Source organism: Apostichopus japonicus, chromosome 1 (assembly GCF_037975245.1).
Source record: "Apostichopus japonicus isolate 1M-3 chromosome 1, ASM3797524v1, whole genome shotgun sequence".
In the NCBI taxonomy this organism is placed as follows: domain Eukaryota; kingdom Metazoa; phylum Echinodermata; class Holothuroidea; order Aspidochirotida; family Stichopodidae; genus Apostichopus; species Apostichopus japonicus.
Genome location: NC_092561.1, coordinates 8,915,648 through 8,922,500, shown reverse-complemented (window position 1 = coordinate 8,922,500; position 6,853 = coordinate 8,915,648). Strand labels below are relative to the sequence as shown.

The 6,853-nt window shown below is 37.0% G+C and overlaps 1 protein-coding gene across 4 annotated transcripts in view; it reads right to left on the bottom strand.

The window, feature by feature from the left end:
* The window catches only part of LOC139966626 (uncharacterized), a 77,691-nt gene that overhangs the window by 65,690 nt on the left and 5,148 nt on the right, over window positions 1–6,853 (bottom strand). The window contains exon 1 of one of the 4 annotated variants that reach the window (XM_071969886.1): window positions 5,536–6,358. The exons of the other annotated variants lie outside the window; for them this stretch is intronic. The gene's annotated coding sequence lies outside the window, so the exon portion shown is untranslated. Of the gene's footprint in view, window positions 1–5,535; window positions 6,359–6,853 lie in introns of those variants that run through there. 4 annotated transcript variants of the gene reach the window in all.

Genomic DNA, 6,853 nt, shown 5'->3' with positions numbered 1-6,853 from the left:
GCCAATCATATGGCTTAAATATATCCGCGTATTAATTCGAATATATACACGTATTAATTCGAATATATACACGTATTAATTCGAATAGATACTCGTATTAAATAAAATACATATGGGGATTAAATCCAATATATGCACGGATTAATTAGAATATACACGAAAAAACATTTCCGCTCTTGCTGTGTACATATACCAACGATAAATGTTTTGGCGGGCTCGCGAGATCGCTTCAAAAAGCGAAACTTTACACATGTAGGCTACAACACATGTATATTCGAATTAATACGCGTATATATTCGAATTAATACGCGTATATATTCGAATTAATACGCGGATATGTTATGCAGTGTTTGTCCCACATGGCTTGCCATATACGAAACATGGGGGGAAGAAACCCCTACTTTTGTTACAATGAAAGCCTGAAATTCCTTCGGTTACGTCACTATGACTTGCACAAGGTTTGGAAGTTATATGCATAACGACGTATCACCTTATCTGCTGCTTAAGGTTAATCAGAAAAGAAATGAAAAGGCAAAGAAAAAAAACTAAAAAACTAAAAGCAGTACCTGAAAAAGGGGGAGGAAAATGAAACTCGAGACTTCAGGAGGCTTTGATTAAAAATGTACGGATGATATATAACATCTCATATGTACAGGCCTATAATCAGCATATCAGTATCAAGTGAACTCGTACCTAATCTTTCAAAATAACATAATCTCAAGGCCCCATACTTTTATCTCACATATGTACGTCTTCAAATAAGCAAAAGATAACAAAGATAGATCCCTAAGAAAAAAAAACGTTATCGGCGGCACGACTGGATAATACTTTATTTAAAAGGCATACATGGTTAGATTACACTTGTCTTGTCAGAGCGGGAAGATAAAGAATAACCGAGAAAAAAGAGAGAGTAAGTTAACATGAGGGGCCAAACGGGAAGGTTTGTTTAGAAGTGCCCTAACCTAGATAGGGAATTGGGTATGTCTATATATGGAAATACAAAACAGTTTAGTTCAATATGGCATCGTCAGTTGGACTTACCCTGTTTCAAACTTCTTTAGTATATAATCGTGATGATGTGACCGGCTTCGGGCAATAGGGGGACTTTACAGGGTGGAGAGGGGAAATTTATAAGGCCACGCGGAGAGGTGAACTTTGAAGAGGAGGGGAAGGGAATTAAAGAGGAAAGGGGGAGAGAGGGAGAGAGGGAAGGGGAGGTGGCCGAGGGGGAGACGAGGAAGGGGACAATATGGGGGAAGGGACACGAGGAGAGGGACAAGGTATATGGAAATACAAAACAATTTAGTTCAATATGGCACCGTAAGTTGGACTTACCCTGTTTCAAACTTCTTTAGTATAATCGTGATGATGTGACCGGCTTCGGGCAATAGGGGGGCTTTACAGGATGGAGAGGGGAAATTTATAAGGCCGCGGAGAGGGGAACTTTGAAAAGGAGGGGACGGGAATTAAAGAGGAAAGGGGGAGAGAGGAGGAGAGGGAGAGAGGGAAGGGGAGGTGGCCGGGAAAGAGGCCGGGGAGGAGACGGGAGTAAGGGATAAGAGGGGAGAAGGGACACGAGGAGAGAGACAAGGGGGAAATAGACAAGTGGGAAATGGAATCGCCGGATGGGGAGAGGGAGAGATACCAGTAATGTTATGGGAGGAACAAGAGAAAATAATTATTGAGTAGATTCATGGGTTTCGAACCTTTGACTTATCAAATTCATTTTTTTTTTGTGTTGCAAACAATACAATTTAATCACTTTCTTCCTTACATTTCAAATTTCCTCCTTTTTTTAATTGATATATCAAATGCATATCGTAGGCAGATATCTACACGCGTTTGTTGTTGCACGGTTCAAATTGTGTTATCATATACATTACAGATATCCTCATTAAATAACATAGTTTAAAAAAAGAAACAAGTATAAGTTCCACAGGGAAAGCTTCCTTTCATTCCCTTTTCCCCTTGTAAATAATTAACATTTGAGAGAGTCAACCCCCCCCCCCCTCCCACAAAAAAAGAAACAAAAAACAAAAAAACAGAAGCGTTATATAACGTACGCAACAATCAGTGTTGCAGTGCATACATTAGTAAAGAAAGCTGCGATTGCATTAAGTGGGAGACACACTTAAAGCATTAGAGAATTTAGACTGATGGGACTAAGTGAAGTGATTTCTATCGAATAGACAATTAATGGTCCGTTCTGAAATGAAAAGCATTAATAGCCTTCTTTTCTTTTCAACTTCGCTATTTTAGCCTCCAGGCTTGATGGATTGTAATAAAAACGTTAGAAATTAGACAAGATGTTAGTTGATGCACTTTCACGAATCTTTTGATGATCCTGTTAGAGTAAATTGTGCAATCACTGTGACGGTTAATAGTGAATACATATAAAATATGTTATATATGTGAAAGGTCATTTGAACGTGGAAACCTACATTTATGGCAAAATACATAAAGTACAATGAGACAATAATTTGTTTGTCAGATGGGGCTTTGATACAGAATCCCCCTCCCCCATCCATGTATCTCTTCCCGAGCCCGTTGAAACATCAAGTTATTTTTGTTCTATAAGAAGATAATACATTGGTAATATTAGCAACGGGTGATTAATCATCTTATCAAAGTGCTTTCATATACACTCAATTGCACTTTGTTTACATCCTCCAGGTCGTTTAATTACGCCAAGTCCGCCATTTTGGTTTCCATGGTTACACCGTACGACTCACTACACATTTACTATATATATATATATATATATATATATATATAATTATATATATATATATATATATATATATATATATATATATATATAGCTAGGCCTATAGACAAACCCTCTCTATGTAATCCATTATCATATGTGCATGGATAAAGTATCACCGTAAAACAGACTCCCTCCAAAATTATCAGAAAATCAGTTTGACTGTAAAAAAAATATTCTTGTGTATTATCCTATTTTTTCTGTTGCTTTGTTGTTGTTGTAACATTTTTAATTCGTTAACTCTTAGTTGTTTCAAGAGAACAGATGCGCTTCATAATTAATCAAAGGCTTTTGTTACCCGATAGAGTTTACAAATGAAACAATCACTTTATCGAACAAGGAAAAAACATGTTTTTTTTTTATCACGAGTAAGGTATCACTTTCAGATCTGTTCATTAAAGGGGTACCGTATAGTTATATATCATTTTAAAAGAGAAACTTTGTTTTAAAACAGCAATTGCATAAACAAATGCATTAGTTGTTAATAATATGAATAACATCTTTAAACTTCAAACAAAGGGCAAAAAGGGACAAAAATCGGTAGTTTATATACGGTAAGGTTTCGTTTAATTGAATTGCTAACTTTCAATAACACGGTATAATTTATCAGCATTATATATAATAGCAAATCTCTTTTAGGAGTTAAAAACAAAAAATGAGGAGTAAATTCAATCTTTGAATTTTTAGTGCGTGAACAAATAAACAATTTGATTTTAATTTTGGAGTATGCTTTCTTCGATTTTGAAGTATATATGCACAAGTTTTGTCCTCAGAATACAGAATATATGTATTTTTGATACCTCCTATACCACACTTGAACGTGATACATGAAACTGAATCAACAGCGGTATTCTTCTGTTTTCCTTGGCTGTGAAAATTCACTTGATGGTAAAGGCATCTTTACAATCGAGGGGGGGGGGGGGGAGGGGGATACAATTTCTACATTCTGTTTCAGTTTTGTTATACTTCGTAGTCGGTCATTTTATTACCATGGTTACGTTGCATTCAAGTTAACGCACTTCACTATGAGTTTATATATATATATATATATATATACATGCAAAGATTCAGTCGTTCACTTCCTGGTGCAAAGCGCTCAATACATAGTAGAGTACATAATATAGTATACGTATATGGTAACTTACAGCATGTTGTTCCTCGAGTTTCATGCCTGTGTGACGATCGTCGGACACCTGGGCGCAAAAGACGGTGTGACCATATTTCTTGTATGTATGTATACATATATATATATATATGTATACATTAAATTATGATATCTATATCAAACATTGTATGATACGTGCAGTTTACATTTGCTGATGTGGATATAGGATATGTCCCTTTAATATTTCCTTGGACTCACTTTACTTTTATGTGATATAAAATTTAATAAGGGTTCTCAGTTGTTTGTTTTACATGATTTACTGTTTCCGTTAGTCAGTTATCTCTCTATACCGGAGTAAAGACAAGGAAACATACTGTATGATTTCATTATACTGCAATACACACACTGTTTAATCTGATCACGGAGGGACGCGTACTAGTTAATGTGTGTGTGTAAGTTACACACTGTCACACTAATGAAGGCCAATGAATAGTTAAGAAAAATCTTGGTTGTGACTATACTGGTATTGGTTAAAAAGCAGTGACCAATTGATAACAGCTGAGTCAGCATCCTAGGGTGGGGGAGGGGTGTAATAGGAGGGTTAGGGTAGGGTAATGGAAAAGGGGCAGCAGAAGCAGACTGGTATCAAGAGATTTTCATGTTAAGCTCGAGTCGAGCCATTATCAACAATCTTCCTGAGTCCAGCCGACAAAAAGCACCGAGTACTTGTGCTAATTCTATGGGGGCAATGTTTTTTGTGGGTGTGTGAAAACAACCCAACACCCCCGAAACATGTGATTTGAGCCCTAATGAAACCCTACGTGTTCTTACCCACGATTCAAAAATGGGTCAGAAACATTTCATAATACTTTACATGCATTGTTTGTTTTACATAAATTAATATCTTTATTTTTTATTTTAATTTATTGTGTTTTATTTGTTCATTCTCATTGATCTATTGAGCACATGTATAGGCACATGCTGGATGACGTCATCACTGATGACGTTAGCAGATTTGTAGTACTAGAGTACTCGTAATCGTACTCATACTCGAGTACATTTATCTGTACTCGCTAAACTCGGTACTCGAGTATATTTTTCTGTATACTCGCAAAACTCGGTACTCAGGTACGTTTTCCCGTACAAGCGTACTCGCAATGGTATCGTCGGGATTTTATCTTTTGAACTTGTACTCGGAAATAGCAAGTCTCATGTACTCGTACCTGGGGATTTTTACTGGTACTCGGCGGGCATTGTAGACCTATACTTGTATGTTATGCATTGTACCCATGCACACTATATATACAAGTCTGTACATGACACAATCGAGTCTAAATGCTGGTAAAGACTCGGAATTAACAATCTATAACATTATCGACTTGTCCATATCACTCTTACAAATATCATTTCTGTATTGAAATGTATAAAGCTGTTATTTCCAAAATATATAATACATACAAGCTCCCCCCCCCCTCCATTCCCCTCTCCTTGTACAACGGTAGTAGGATGAAACTAAACATATAGAAACATTGAGCCTTTATTCAAGAAGCAATCTTAATTTTACTCCATAGTTAATAACCTCGCTAAATGACCCAGATTTGAATAAACCAGAAAAGAAAACATATCAATTTATGTAAAAATAAAACATCAAATCACAACTTACCAAACGATTGTCGTTATAGATACTCCGAATAAGTTAACAGTGTGAATCGCGAACTCATATTATTACCATCAAGTTAACCCACACATGGCACTGAACATTCTCAACAGTTACAGCAGAAACGACTTAATTCCAGAGATTGTGTGTATAGACAACTCGATAATTTAGCGATCTTCTCCGAGTAAACTTTCGAACGCTCTGTTCCACCGATGGAGGTATTCACACATTTACAATAACCGCTGTCCCCTCCGTGGATCTGGTACAGAGAAATGTTTCCGCACTACAATCGAATATTATAAAGCATTATATACAGTTGAACAAAACCGCGTCCCATACGAAGAAGCTAAAACAGTTCCAAACGAAGGCTGCTACAAATGTTTGTCAAGAGTCCCTATCCACATGTCCTTTGTACAAGGATTAAAACATAAGTAAGCAAATTTAGCTCATCCCGCGCGGTACACAAGCACCTAAATAAATAACGAGTTGATGTATAAACACGCCGTGGTTCGAACACGGATAAAGCCACAGTACTTCCATTATCATTATAAGCTCGTACGCGTGTGTAAGTTATCAAACACGGATTTGCCTGGTTGAGGATTTTTGTTCGTTTGTAGAAAACAATCTTTGCTCCCATGTATGTCATATAGTCATTGTACTTTGTTAAACCTAAGTGCACTCCATTTCAAGTCATAATCACAAGGCATGACATAAAATTACCAACACAAATATTTCCGCTGCAACTGATGAACATATAGAATCACACGATAGCACGACCAAACGAGCATTATTGAATTAAAAAGGTGCTCTAATTTCATTTTCGTTTTCATCACTACTGGGAAGTAAGTTGTACGACAACTAGTTAGATGTATAAAGTGTTTGGCGCTCTAATTTCATTTTAGTTTCATGACTATAGGAGTACGCTGTACAACAAACTATAGTGAAGTGTATAAAGTGCTTGGCGTAGAAACTATAAAAGAAGAAATAAGCCTGGGGACAACAACAAAATTACGGCCCCAATAAAAATCAACAAACTGAAAATTTCGAGTGTACCGATACACTGTGTGACATATCGTAATTCTAATGTGTTTATTCAAAAGCCACTGATGTGCAGAGTTACCGGTAATCAACATAATAAGGGTTTGCGCATGCCCGGACGTAATTGAACGCGTAAATCCTCGCACTAGTTTAATTGAAACTTTGACGTAGATGCCAGTAGAAAGTATAAAGGTTCCCTTACACCACCTGCCCCCTCCCTTCCTCTCATGCACCCCACACCGCCCCAACCCCGGGCTCCCTTCCTCCTCCTCCCCCTTTCCTCCTT